The sequence below is a fragment of the Mus caroli genome, unplaced genomic scaffold, assembly GCF_978045245.1.
Source record: "Mus caroli unplaced genomic scaffold, Mus_caroli_1 scaffold_1, whole genome shotgun sequence".
In the NCBI taxonomy this organism is placed as follows: domain Eukaryota; kingdom Metazoa; phylum Chordata; class Mammalia; order Rodentia; family Muridae; genus Mus; species Mus caroli.
The window spans coordinates 61,383,825-61,397,663 of record NW_028227256.1 but is presented as its reverse complement, the minus strand read 5'-3'; the positions used below and the strand labels follow the sequence as shown (position 1 = coordinate 61,397,663).

The 13,839-nt window shown below is 41.8% G+C and overlaps 1 protein-coding gene across 6 annotated transcripts in view; it reads right to left on the bottom strand.

Moving 5' to 3' along the window:
- Creb1 (cAMP responsive element binding protein 1) overlaps positions 1-10,523 on the bottom strand; it is a 71,213-nt gene extending 60,690 nt beyond the window's left edge. The window contains exon 1 of one of the 6 annotated variants that reach the window (XM_029474406.2): positions 10,308-10,523. The gene's annotated coding sequence lies outside the window, so the exon portion shown is untranslated. The remainder of the gene's footprint in view (positions 1-10,307) is intronic. The other 5 variants (XM_029474413.2, XM_029474401.2, XM_029474398.2 and 2 more) reach the window with 5 other exon arrangements.
- Positions 10,524-13,839: the final 3,316 nt, after the last annotated feature.

The following is a 13,839-nucleotide window of genomic DNA, read 5'->3' as shown; positions in this document are numbered from 1 at the left end:
GTATGACCTGCAGTTAAATATTTAGTATTCTATCTGAGGTGGTCAGCAAATCCTAAATGACTGTGTAAGACTACATTCAAAGGACACTGAGTGCCTACACATTTTGATATTATTGTTGGTAGATTTTTTTTAAGAGGTCTGTAAGTTTAAGCATCAGTGCTAGTGATTTTGAATTAGGTCTTGAATTCTTGATGAAATATTTACAAGTCAGATATGGAACAGTGAAAACTCAGCTCCCTGAGGTGGGACTGCATGAAGGGCAAGAGTCAAAGAACACATATTCTGCATTTAACCAGACAACTGGAGATGCTGAGAAGTCTGTAAGGAATTTATAGGCTTCAGGGCTATCCTCACTGTCTTCAATAGTATAAAAGTGGAGAACTGTCTGTATCGTCAACAATAAAGCTCTACAGAATAGAAAGAAATATGCAAGTCATTTTAATACATTGCTTACCAGTCAGCCAGCAAATGAAAAATGTAAGATGCAACAGATTATATTTAAAACAGTCCATGGATAGTCTATAAAACTGATAAATAGCATGTAGACAATGATACAAGCTTTATGTATTTTTATTGTATTTATTTTTTGACATCACGGTTTATTCTTGGTACTTCACACTGAATCTGGACAATGACATGCATATCCACTATATAGTATCAGACCGAATATTTTTCTTTATGTGTAGTTTTGAGAAGACTTATTTTGAATTCAGTGTTTTTATCTTTGATTGTGACATAATCAACAGCAAGTCCAGCCTTCCAGGGAGCCATGCTTCTTTACTACCGTGACACCGACTTCTCAAGAATTTATTGTGAGCAACACAATCTCAGCACTATGCTTGGGCTCCAGAGGAAGATACCACTGTGCAAAGCATAAGGATGAAAGGAAATCCAAAGCACAGAAGACTTTTTTTTAAGCTACAAAAATAAACTTCCTCTTTATCTTTAAAAACACAAAAGATAAAACCTGCAATTAAGCTGAGCCTGGTGGCACACACCTCAAGCCCAGCACTTGGAAAGCAGAGGCAGACTCATCTCTGAGTTCAAGGCCAGGTCTACACAGAGAAACTCTGTCTCAGGGAAAGAAAAATCAATTAAATTACAGTAAACATGCTTTGTCTGCTTCTTCTAATCTGTACAACTCTAAAAGAATACTGTTAACCCTTCCTTTAAAATTTATGGCCCTAAAAAGAATAAATCGCTAAAGAAATGTTCTGTGTTTCCTGCACGATGGATCTCCAGGAAGTAACAGATGAAAAAACACAAGATCGTCCTCTTGAAGAGCTTACAATCTAGTTAGAGATGAAATACTGTATCAAAGGAGACAAGTACAATGTAATAGTTATGACTTGGGTCCCTATAAATATTCCCTCTAAACAAGCATTTCTGCTTGGTAAGTTATTGAAAAGCATGCATGTCCATTTGGAAATGACTGGGATATAAGAAATTGGAAGTGGAGGGTATAACCTCTCTACTGATAAAGATCTGATTAATAAAATAAGGAAATTAATGCATTTTCCATGACCTACACTAGGATAATCACCTCCAAGTGAGCTATTTATAAATTAAAGCTGATATTGCTTAGAGACAAACTTTAGGAGTTATTAATAAAACAAGAGCCTTGAAAACTTTTTCCACAGAGATAATGTGACCAAAAAACGAGCAGTGTATGACAGTAAGTACATCATTTACACTCCACAGGACCAATTTAGTCTTCTTTAAACAAACAAACAAACAAACAAACAAACAAGGACACTAAAATTTCCCTCACATCTTATATAAACTTCCAAAGTTATATATACATTTCCCAAGTAAGGTAGTTTATAAGTAATACACTATACTTACTCTGAGACCATAAATGAACTAAAAAAAAATAGCCAGTTATTATGTTATATTCAAGATTGCCATTTCTTGGTTTTTCATCTTCATTTTTTTACATAAGTTGCTCCAGAAAAAAAGGCATAAGGACACAGATTAATGGAGAAGAGAAGAAGAAAGTAGAACACAGTTCTACATCCATTCAGTTAGCTGTTTTCCTGCATCCATTCAGTTAGCTGTTTTTCATTAAGCAATGCTATCGTTTGCTGGGCTTTCAGTTACTTGGGGAAAAAAATGTGATGTTTAGAAAAAGATTCTAAAGGTACAAGCAACAGAAGAAAAATAAAATTGATGAACCAGAAATAAAAATGAAAAATTTTATGCCTCAAGCGTGATGGCACACACTTTTAATTCTAGAACCTGAGAGGTAGAAGCAGGCTGATCTCTGTAAGCTTGAGGTAGGCATGGTCTACAGAGCAAATCCAAGGCCAGCCAGAGTTATATAGTGAGAACTTGTCTGCAAAAACAAAACAAAACAAAATAAAACAAAACAAAACAAAAATAAAATGTCAATCTATACAATGGGAGGGAAAAATATAAATTATATATGTACCTGGTAAGGCAAAGGATCTAAACAAATACATTTTTCAAAGATATATAAAGGACCAATAAACACATTTGAAAATATGCCTGGTACCGTTAGGAAACTACAAATCAAAATAGCTTCCTTGTCACCCACACGAATGGATATAATGGAAAAGATAGATTATAGCAAGTGTTAGTGAGGACATGGAGGCATTAAAACCCTTATACACACCCCTTATAAAATACGTGCAGTAGCTTTAGAAAATGGCCTGGCAGTTCCTCAAAAACAGCTTTAACAGGGTTAGCATACAACCCAACACTTTCTTTCCTAGATATCTATACAAGAGAAATGAAAATGTTTATATTAGTATAACTCAAATCAAAAAGCCCAGTGTCCATGAACGAATGAGTAAAATATTGAGCATAATACGGACTATTATTTGGCAACAGAAATTAATACTGATAAATACTACATGGGTGGACTTTGAAAAAATTATGCTAAGATGATAATACACTGTATGCTTTTATTCATATGAAATGTCCAAAAACAAATTAATAAAAGCACAAAGCAGATTGGCTGTTGTCTTGGGCTGTTGTGTAGGAAGTTTAAGGGGTGATAGTTTCTTTCTGAAGTGGTGAATATGTCCAAGGGCTGACTGTGGCAGTAGATGCACAACTGGCTAACAACATTAAAAGTCATGGAACTGTACCTACCAAATGGAAAGATTATATATAATAACACTTCAAAAAATTTTATAGAGAAGCTATGGTGTCCTTTATAATACAACACACTGGAAGTAAAAAAACTACACTTTTAAGGTAGTCATTGTATTGTTCATATACACATATAACACACACACACACACACACACACACACACATTACTTATATAAAACTTAAACCTGAACCATGAGGATTCATTCATATTCAGGATTCCTTAAAGTGTTGATCTGTAGCTAATCTAACTAATTCTCTTCACCAATTTGTGTGTATATCAAGTTCATTGCACTTCAGCGGCCTCTTATGGTTTTCTATTTTACTGTCTATGACACACCCTTTTTACTTCTACGTATACAAATTCTTCAATACTCCATTTAAATGCTACCTTCCCACCAAGTTCCCCATGTGAATTCTTTTCTCTTCCAAACTCTATAGCTCTTCATGACAACAGAGACTTGTCCTTGCATCACCACACCCTACAGTATGTACTGCAAATTCTTTGTCTAAGAGACATATTTGGACTTTTTTACTTATAATATCTAAACATCTTTTTTTTTTTTTTTTTTTTTTTTTTTAGTTTTTCTCCAGGCAGGGTTTTTCTGTGTAGCCCTGGCTGTCCTGGAACTCACTCTGTAGACCAGGCTGGCCTTGAACTCAGAAGTCCGCCTGCCTCTGCCTCCCAAGTGCTGTGATCAAAGGCGTGCGCCACCACTGCCCGGCTAGGAATTATTTCCTTAACTACCTGAATACATTTTCTTGTGATTTGATCATCAACTTTGAATTGATGATCATCAAATGTTCCATGATCAAATTAGGTTGATAAATAGCAACACGTAACAGCAGAATATTACTATTATTATTTGCAGGTTTCTATTGATTCAAGAAAATGATACCACTTTTAACCCCAGCACAGAAGGCGGAGGTAGGTAGATACAGGACAACCAAGCCACAAGGAAAGATTTCTGTCTCAAGACAACAAACAAAATCACACAAAAAAGAAAAACCCTAAGAAGAATAAAAATGCTTCAAATGAGCAATAATTATCACTTTGGTGATGAAAAATAAGAGACTTCCAAATCTCTCTTTGTCAATTGCTAAAGCAAGCAGGGATAAATTTCTGGAGAATGTTTCATTATACCCTCGCAAATTAAACACTGCTTGTTACATCTATATCATAATCACAACCAGAATCTCACATGCGAATCACCAGGTTACTAGGCTACAACTACAAGCCATTGAATACATCTCAGTTTCAAAGAGGACCCATTAATGTTTGGGAAAGAAATTTCCATTCCTACTGGTATTAGTCAACATTAAGACACACCCTTTACCCCAGGAACAGGAAGTGGCCATTTTATCTTCCCACTCAGCTCACTCTTCTTGAACCAAAGTATCAATCTTTTCTCCTTTTAGAACAAACATGCTCTATAAATCCCCTAGATCACCTCCTCACAAACCTTGCTTTCATCTATTTAGGGTCTTGTTCATATAGTCAAGTGCTCTCATTGAGTCACGTGATCACTCCCAACTATTGCCTTGATATTTATGTAAATAGCCTCAAGACTTAAGTACTTAGTTCTGAACAATTTCTCACGGCTAGACTATCTAATGTGTGCAGAAATTATAGATTAAGTTCATCTCCTAAAGTGAAGGAGAATATGAAAGGCAATTTAGGTAACCCAATAGATAACCAAAAATCTAGACAAAATAATAATAAAATATATTTTAAATGAACTAGTCTGGAAGAATTAAGAAAAGAGAACATAAGCTAAACAAAGTCAGGACCTGAGACAAGAGTGTGCTCATATTAAGGGAAGAAATACAATCTGAGTGACGGAGAAAACTAAATGGCTACCCTCAAACTTTAAAACCCACATTTATAAAATAAACTCAGCATCTGTGTGTGTATAAAACAATTATTCTACATCAGCTATGCCTTTAATCCCAACATCTGGGAAGCAGACACAGGTGATCTCTGAATTCAAGGCCAGCCTGTTCTGCATACAGTACAAGTTCCAGGACAGTTAGGGCTACACAGAGAAGCCCAGTCTAGAAAAAACAAACAAACAAAAAACCCCAATGATTTGAACAAAATACTAAACTGAAGGAAGACCCAAAGACATCAAGAAACCATTTACCTTGCTGATAGCTTGCAAATACCCACAAGTCACCTGCCGTTATAAACTTCAATTATCTACCCTATTCTTACCAAATCTATACAAATGCTTTGTGTACACCTTTAATTATGCAGCAGGTAAAAGCAGCATGTTAATATTTTATAATACTAAGAAAAGCTCCAAAGAGCAGTAAGAGTAGTCTTGTAAAACTGTAACCTGCATGACCACAACATTGTCATTCTCAACTTAAGCCTTTAACCATACAAACAACTCACTCTATTGTGACAGCTTTATTTAATAACTAAAAGAAAACAGTGGCATGCACTGTTTGGAAAATCTGTAGCATGTATACTTAAAGCCTACTATAGCTTTAAGCTGCTTTGAATAGCCAATAAAGAAACAAAGAGCTACTGAGACTTGTTCAGTGCTGGGGCTGAAATGCATTTTACATAGTCCAGCTGACTGACTAAGAGCTTTCAACAATTCAAAAAGGCAGCAGTACAGTGTGATTCCCAGGAGATAGACGTGTGCCAACCGACTTGTTTTCTATTTGAGCAAGAAATACAAAACTCACTGATAAATTACACCAAGAAATGTTTAAAAACAAAACTGTAACCTCAGTCCTCAAAAGGCTACAAGCTAGGGCAAAATGACTTCAAGTCTGAGGCCAGTCTACGCTACATAATGAGTTCTAGGATAGACCAGACTACACATCCAGACCCTCCTCAAACAACCAAAATAAACAGAAAAGAGCCATTCTCCCTCTCAAACAAAACACTGGACTAAATTAACCATTCTTTTTTTGTTTTTTGTTTTTCACCAGTAGAGAAAACTTCCAACACTTTTTTTTGGTCAAAATAGTAATTGAAAGTTCAGCTTGGTAAGAATTTTAATGAAGCAAAGTCAGTCCTTCTAAACTCATAGTTTGCTTATTCCTATATACATCGAAATCTTCTAACTAAAGCTTTATAAAGTGGAGCTAAAAATAAGGCAGTTTAAATTAAACCTCAACTTCCACTTATTAACTAGTCCATTCCTTTTCACTCAGATGAGTGTTACTTAAATAAAGTTTGTGTTTGAGACTAGGTTTCGCCATGTAGCCCTTGCTGGAACTTACTTTGTAAAACAAGGCTGGCCTTGAATTTAGAGATCCAGCAGCCTTTGCCCCAAGTGCTGGGATTAAAGGCATGAACTAATACCAAGCTTGGTGGCATTACAATTTAAAAGGCCGTGCATGACCTAGAAATAGAATCAGCTTACTAAAAGGTTAATAAATTTAAGTATACCCCTATATACATGCTTCTTTTAAAAGGTTCAGGTTGGAGAGACAGCCCAGTGGTTAAGTGCTCTTGCAGAAGACCCAGGTTCTGTTCCAACATCCACATGGTGGCTCACAAGTGCAGTTCCAGGGGATCCGATGTCCTCTTCTGACCATCTTGGGCTCCTACACAGACACTGTGCCCATTCATACACTCAAACATACAATTCATACACATATACACATACAATTTAAAGATCTTTTTTAAAAAGGTCTTTACATGCTTATACAAACCAATTGCTAAGTCATTATAAGTAGCCTGGGAAATGAGTGTCAAACAGGTAAGGGAGGACAGAATTGAAGACAGATTGTATAGTATGATATTGTTTGTATAAAGAGGACGATACACATACATGTTTACTTGTATATGGATAGAGCATCTCTAAAACATGTGGGCAACAGTGGGTGACACAGAATATAGGATATGTTGCTATAACTTGTGTTTTACACTATAACCACACGAATAATTAAAACACAAAACTGAAAATACAAAGACTCCTTTTCAGCTCACCAAGAGTGTTCTCTGTCCTTTGATTGTTTTCTAATGACAAATAACTGTTCCCAACAGTTCCTTAAGCATAAAACCAGTAAAATCTCTCCTTGATTTGTTGGTCTTTCTGGCCAACTATATTAAACACAGTAAGTTTGGAGAGATTATGACATCTGTAGGAAGTCCCAAAGGTAAGAGGTAAAAACTAAGATGAACAGTTAAACCCACCCTAGGAAAAGTACTTTCTATTTATCTCAAAACCTCCAGGAGTATATGCTATTATTTTAACTTTACAAGTGAAGAAACTGAGGCAGGGATAGCAGACAGTGTCCCATGGTCACAAAACTCCCCAAATACAGGCATGTGACAAGACTAGCAGTGCTAGGTTTCAAACCCACACTCGTGATTTCCCAAACCAGATAGATGCTCTTTCAATGTACTGCCTATCACTGTAAGTGTTAACTATTCACATCACCAGTGACTACTGTCAAGTATTCAGCAGGGCAATCAAGTTCACACATACATGAGGAATAAACTGCTGTAATTATCTATTTTCTGATATCTATTATATTCTTAAGCTAAGATTTGAGCTCTATTTATTCAAAATAATAAAGCTACCACTAGAAGTAATTCAGCAAGAAAGATGTTCACACGAATGTATAACAGGTGAGTTTATATGGCTGTATCTGCTAACGTATCTGTTTATAATTAACATTTTATATCGTGTAAGCACTGTCACAAGCAAACAATGTTCTCTACTGTTTTAAAAAAGGCATATGAGATTTACAAAACAACAACAAACCCAAGGGCTTTACAAGTGACAAAACTATTTCTCTAAGAAAACTAAAATCCCTATGAGTATCTGAGGGTAGGAAAAAAGAATATTATAGTCTGTTTCTTCAGGCCCTTGTGTGAAATTCTGTTCAAAAGTGTTTAACACTAGTTTTAAATTCCAAAGGAATGCTCACTTATTATTCATTAGGTAAGTTATTGTAAATAATTCATTAGCTTTCTAAAATGCATAGGTCCATCAAAAATAAACAACTAAAGGAGAGGAAGGAGGAAGTGGGACACACACAGTGCTAGAACTTTCACTGACCTCTGCAAGAGAGAATTGTAATTTATTGTCAGGTTCCAGGTGAATGCTTGAAAGTTAATGCACACAAAAAGTGTTCCAAGTTTCACTTGCAATTGCTGAGAGTCAATTTGATTCTCTATAAAAGATCCCATAAATAAAACCTAAAGTATCTTTTGGTCAACACTGAAGAAAGGACACATAGGAATTTTTTTTATTCTCACAGGGGAAGAATCATCTTCATATATCATCTCTATTGGCTTGTAGAAAATCTTTTGAAAGAACTATTTTATCATCAACATTACCATGTATACAGTCTTCACTGTGTGGAAACAAAATCATCTTCTCAACCCTATGGAAACCACTCCTTCTATTGCATCTTAATTTTCTTAACAATTGCAAATTGAAGTGCTAAAGACTAGCAATGTAACTTGTCAAGTTTCAGAGTCCCCATGCATAGAAAAAAATCAAACACAATGGTTCTATTACCAATCAATATTTATTCCTAACCAAAAGCCTTGTATGGACCAATCACAATTCAATGGTACAGTAACTGGTTGTTTTGTAAAAGAAAGAAAGAAGGAAACAACACCCCCCCCAAAAAAAAAAAAAAAAAACTGTGCACCTTTCAAATCAACTAAAATTTTGGGCTTTGCTTTTCAATTGGGAAATGACCATCGGGGCACAAGATTTCAATAGATGGCCCAAAGGTATCTTGTGCTAGATCTTTTGAAGGCAGATGTGATGCAAACTGAGGCTAGGATCAAACTCTTAACTTTGAGAAGATATGGCAGGTTTAAATAGGTCATACTGCAATGCCCTTTAAAAATGTCTTTCGATCTTTAAGGTGTCAATGACTTTTGACAGTCCCCTTTGCAGATGTTCTAGGTGAAGGAAAAAAAGGAACACCACAACCCCTGCTGGCTTAAACTGCCATCAATCTGAGACTGGGATTATCTACGGCAATATACAAATAATGGATAGTTTCAATAACTATTTTTAGAGTGAGAATTATATCAATCCTCCATTAAAGTTTAGACACAAGCGTGTGAGGCGCATGGCAGAGGCTAAGGGGAGATACGGATGACTCAAAAAACCTTGGCAAAACTGCCTCCCTTCAAATGATAGAAAACGAAAAGTACCTCCGCTAATATTCGTTTCTAAGGGTTTCAGAATGATTGACCTCAAGTGATCATTATCTTATTGGAAAGGGTTAAAACCGAAACTGTTTTCAAGCACCAGCTTCCCTTTTACAAGATCCCAACAGTTTCTGCAAAAAGTTATTACACATATGTTTTCTTAGCACCTCTTTTCTTCCCAAAAGAATGCATTCCCCGGACTACTGAGTCGTTCTTCATCTTCAAAGCCGAGGGGTGAGGGAAATAGTAAAAAATAAACCAAACCAAACCAAAACAAAAAACCCCAAACCCTTAAAACAGCCTAGGGCAGAAAACAGCATTTTCTCCGACCGCGTGGGAGCCGGGGAGAGGGGCAAGAATAAAATACAGCACCAGAGAAAACCTTGGGTTTCGAACTTTATTACACAAAGAGCGGTAGAGGAAAGCAGGTCGGACGTTGCGGCTCGCCGAGCGGGCACCGCCGCGAAGGCGGCAGCACCTTCACCTCCTCTGCCCTCAACTGTCTCCTTCTTCTTCCTCCTCCTCCTCCACCCCCCACGGGCACCCAGGCGGCGGCCCGGGCGGCCAGCCCGGCACAGCCGGGGCGAGCGAGCGTGCGAGCAGGCGGGCGGCGGCGGCGAGGAACGGGGGGCGGCGGCGGGCGGCCTCCCCCGGGGCGGCTCCGCTCCGCTCCGCTCCGGCTCAGGCTCCGCGCCCGGCTCGGCCCGGCCCGGCCCGGCGGCGGGAACGCGGGCGCCAGCTTGCCGCGGCCGGCCGCCCGCTCGCTCGCACCCCGCCCCGGCCCGGCCGCCCCCCGCCATGAGCGCCGCCGCTGGCTGCAGGCAGAGTCGCTGCCGCCCGGCCGCCGCTGGCTCCAGTCCGCCGCCATTATTCTTTGTTCGCTGCGAGCGGCGGCGGTGTTGTGGGGCTCGGGCGGAGGCTCCATCTTTACCGCGGCCCCTCCTGCGAGGGGAAGGCCCCGAGCGCGGGTGTCCGGCGCCTCCCCGGCCCCCCTCTGTCCCCCCGGCTCTCTCCGGCTCCTGCCTCCTCCTCCTGCTCCTCTTACCGGTGGTACAAGCTCCTCCGTCACTGCTTTCGTTCGCGGCCCGGATCTCGCTGGAGTTTTATTCTCTCCCCCACGTAACACACCGCGTCAAACTACACCTCCGCCGCGTCACTCACCAACACTCCGCTTCTCCCAGCCGCCCGGGCCACAGGCAGCAGCAGCCGCCGCCGACTGAGGAGCCGCAGCCAGGGAGCCAGCCAGCGCCGCCCAGTGCCGAGTGCGCAGCGGCCACTCACGGAAACAGCCGAGCTCGACCCGGAGCCGCTCGACAGGCCCCGCCCCCGCGCTACTGGCGGAACCTGCCGAAGGCCTTCGGCTTCTTCCCGGCGCTGCGAAGGGGTTGGCCGGGGAAGGCGGGTGTAGGCGGGTTGAGACCAGTTCTGGAGGCACGGTCCGAGCCTCACTGTGGCGGGTGGAGGCTTCGGACGCCAGCTGAGGAGATTTGGAGGAAGCGGGGTTTGTGTGTAGCCAGATTTGGGGCGGAGGGGGGATTCCCGGGGTGGCGGGGACTTGCTGGAAACCCCCGCGCGGTCTGATCCTGCGGCGGAAGCAGACCGCCCGGGAACTTTGACGCGCCGCGAGGGCCCAGAGCCGCGCGGGCGGCGCTGGAAGGTTGCAGACGCCGGCTACCGGCCAGGGGAGTCTGCCGAGAACTATCTGCACGGAGCCGGAGCTGGTTCTTTGCTGGGAAGAAAGCTATGGCACACGTGGCATGTGGGCATTCAGCTCCGCTTTGCGGCCAGCCAGAGCCCCTAGGTACTGGGTACCGTCCTCCCTCTGAGGCTGGAGAAATGATCAGCCATGCTGCTATCAACACTTGAAACAGACCCTCACCCTACCTACCCGCGACATCCTGTGCTGACTTTTCTCAGCCCTTTCTGCAGCGGTGGCACGCGGCTGCGGCGCAGCTTCCACCTTTTGCACCCCAGAACTTGACAGTGTGACTTCCGTAGCCTCAAAGCTACCGCAACTGCTCTCTGAGTTGCCCCTTACCAGCTCTTCACCTTTTGTTGTTGTTGTGCCGTTCAGCCTTCTTCCTATAGTTTTGTTCCTGCTGGACGCCAGCCCTTGCTGACGTTTTGTAACACTGAGCTTGCCTTCATTCTGTGTGTCCTAGCCGTGCCCGCTTTCCCAAGGACATTATACTGAAGAGTAGCTTAATTTTCCTGTTGTTTCTAACCAGAACATGCTAACGTCTCTTCCTCTCTTTAAGAAGACTCTTGTGGCATTGGTGAGATGAATAAAGGCCCTTGCCACCAAGCTAGATAATCTAAGGTCAATTGCGAGAACCCACGTGGGAGAAGGAGAGAACCAGCTCCCATAAGTTGTCCTTTGACCTCAGCACTTACATCACAGTAGTATGTGTGGGCAATAAATAAAATATAGAAACTTCCTCCTTAAGCTCCTTTCCGAGTTCCACAGGTCTCTTACTGCCTCTCTCCATTTGCAGTGGCTCTGAATTGTCACAGTCTTCCTGTCTATGTAGTTTTGCATCTTGCATTTACAAGACCATCCTAGCATTTGATGCTGTTTGACTCTTCCAAACACTCTCCCCCCTCTTCACTTGCCAGTTTTCCTTTTAACCCTACTCCTCAACAACTAGATTCTCCTTTATCTAACTCCTGTGCTGGAATCGCCTGAGCCCGGATCCTCCACAACCCTACTGTAATCTCTCGCCCTAGGTGGTCTCATCCTCTTTTACTGGCTTCAAATGCCTTTTCTCAGACACTCCAGTCTTAGTTAGGTCTCACCCTGGGACTCTGAATTCCTCTTCCCAGCAGCCTCTGCTCCAGGTCCGTTTGCTAGATGCTCAGTGTGGAGTTCTCATATCCCCTCCTAACCTTCCTCCCACGGCCCTTAGCTCAGTCAGGGTCATCATTCAGATACATTAGGAGCCGAGTCCACTTCTGATACCAATTAGGCTCCCCTGGATTGCCTGCTTCCTGAAAACTTGGGTGTATGAGCTGTGTCCCCATGCCTTCTCCACCAGTCTTTAAGCTGCCTACTCTTGCCTGGAGTCCTTCAGTGGCCACTACCCACCATCCTCTAAAACTGCCCCTGCCTCACTCCAGTCTATTTGCCAGTCTGTTGTCAATTGAATTGTAATGACACACAGATTCAGTTAGGTCACTGCCCTTCCTAAAGCCCTGCAAGTGGCTTTCCTTTTGCTTCATCAACACTGGCTTTAGCACCATTCTCTGGACTTGTCTCTTGTCCCTCCTCCATCTGTCTCCTTTACTTTCTGTTCCCTAGCCGTATTTACTAGTCTCTTTATTTGCAGGCTCTTCTCCCGCTTTCCCTCCTAGGTCAGGCTCTTACCTCCAGGCTTTGCTGTTGTCATCCTCTTTCCCCAGAATGCTTTACTCTTACCAAGAAGTAGACTATCACTGTCTCTTCTGATTCTTCACTCCTGTGATTCTTTGTCCATTCTTCTTGTAGCGTGTTTCTAGAGCACGAGTCCCTCTACCTTTTAACTGCCTGCTTCCCTTCTTTCCCACCCCCAGGAACATGATGCCTAGAATACAGCAGGGCTCACTAAATGTTCATTGAACAAACAATGAGTTTCTGTATGATTCCAGATTTATTTATATATATATATATATATATAAACATCTTTGGGTTCAAATCCTGACTCTTAGTGAGCATGGCTTGTTATAATAAAGCATTTAGACTTAGCAGCTTGTAAACAAGTTTCTCCCAGTTCTAGAATCTGGAAGTCTGAGAGCAAACTACCAGTATGGGCAGGCTCTGAATGTGTCCATCGTTGGGAGTGCAAGTGGGCATCTTCTCCATGCAGCTTCACAATGTGAAAGAGGTCAAGAACTCTCAGGTTCCTTTTGTAACAGTACTGATTGGGTGGAAAGATGTGTCAGCAATTAAGAGCAATTGCAGAGGAACCAGGTTCCTTTCTAGTGCCCACATGACAGCTTGCAACAGCCTGTAGCTGCAGTCCCAGGGGATCTTGTGCTCTCTTCTCCCTCAACCTGTACAACTTTACAGTTGACCTGAGTGGGGTGACAGGAAATGAAGAAATGATGGGCACACGGAATGAAAATCTGGGATGGGTTAGGTCTGTGCTTGGATGAAGATGTACCACCAACAGCTGGGGCACAGCACATTTATTATATACAGCACAAAAGAGGGGGGCTGTAGGGGAGCAGTCTGGGGCTACAGTCATAGGCATGAGGAAGTTGCAGCAGCTACTTTCTGCATGTACTGGTCTTAGCTAAATGACAGCCGTTTGTCAGTGACTATCCATACCTAGGACAAGGGGAAGGCCTTGCCGTTCCCATGGATCTGAGGTCTTGGTGTCCTTGATATGGCTGTGCTCCTGTCAACAATACATACACTCAGGATTTTACTCCTCATTCTCTTATGGCTTCTATGGGCACCAGGCACACACATGATGCATATAAATACATATATGCAGGCAAAGACATGTTAAATAAGTCTTTAAGGTTATTATACTGGTTAGTTTTTTGTCACTGTAACACAAACCTAGACATACCTGGTAAGAGAGTCTCAGCTGAGG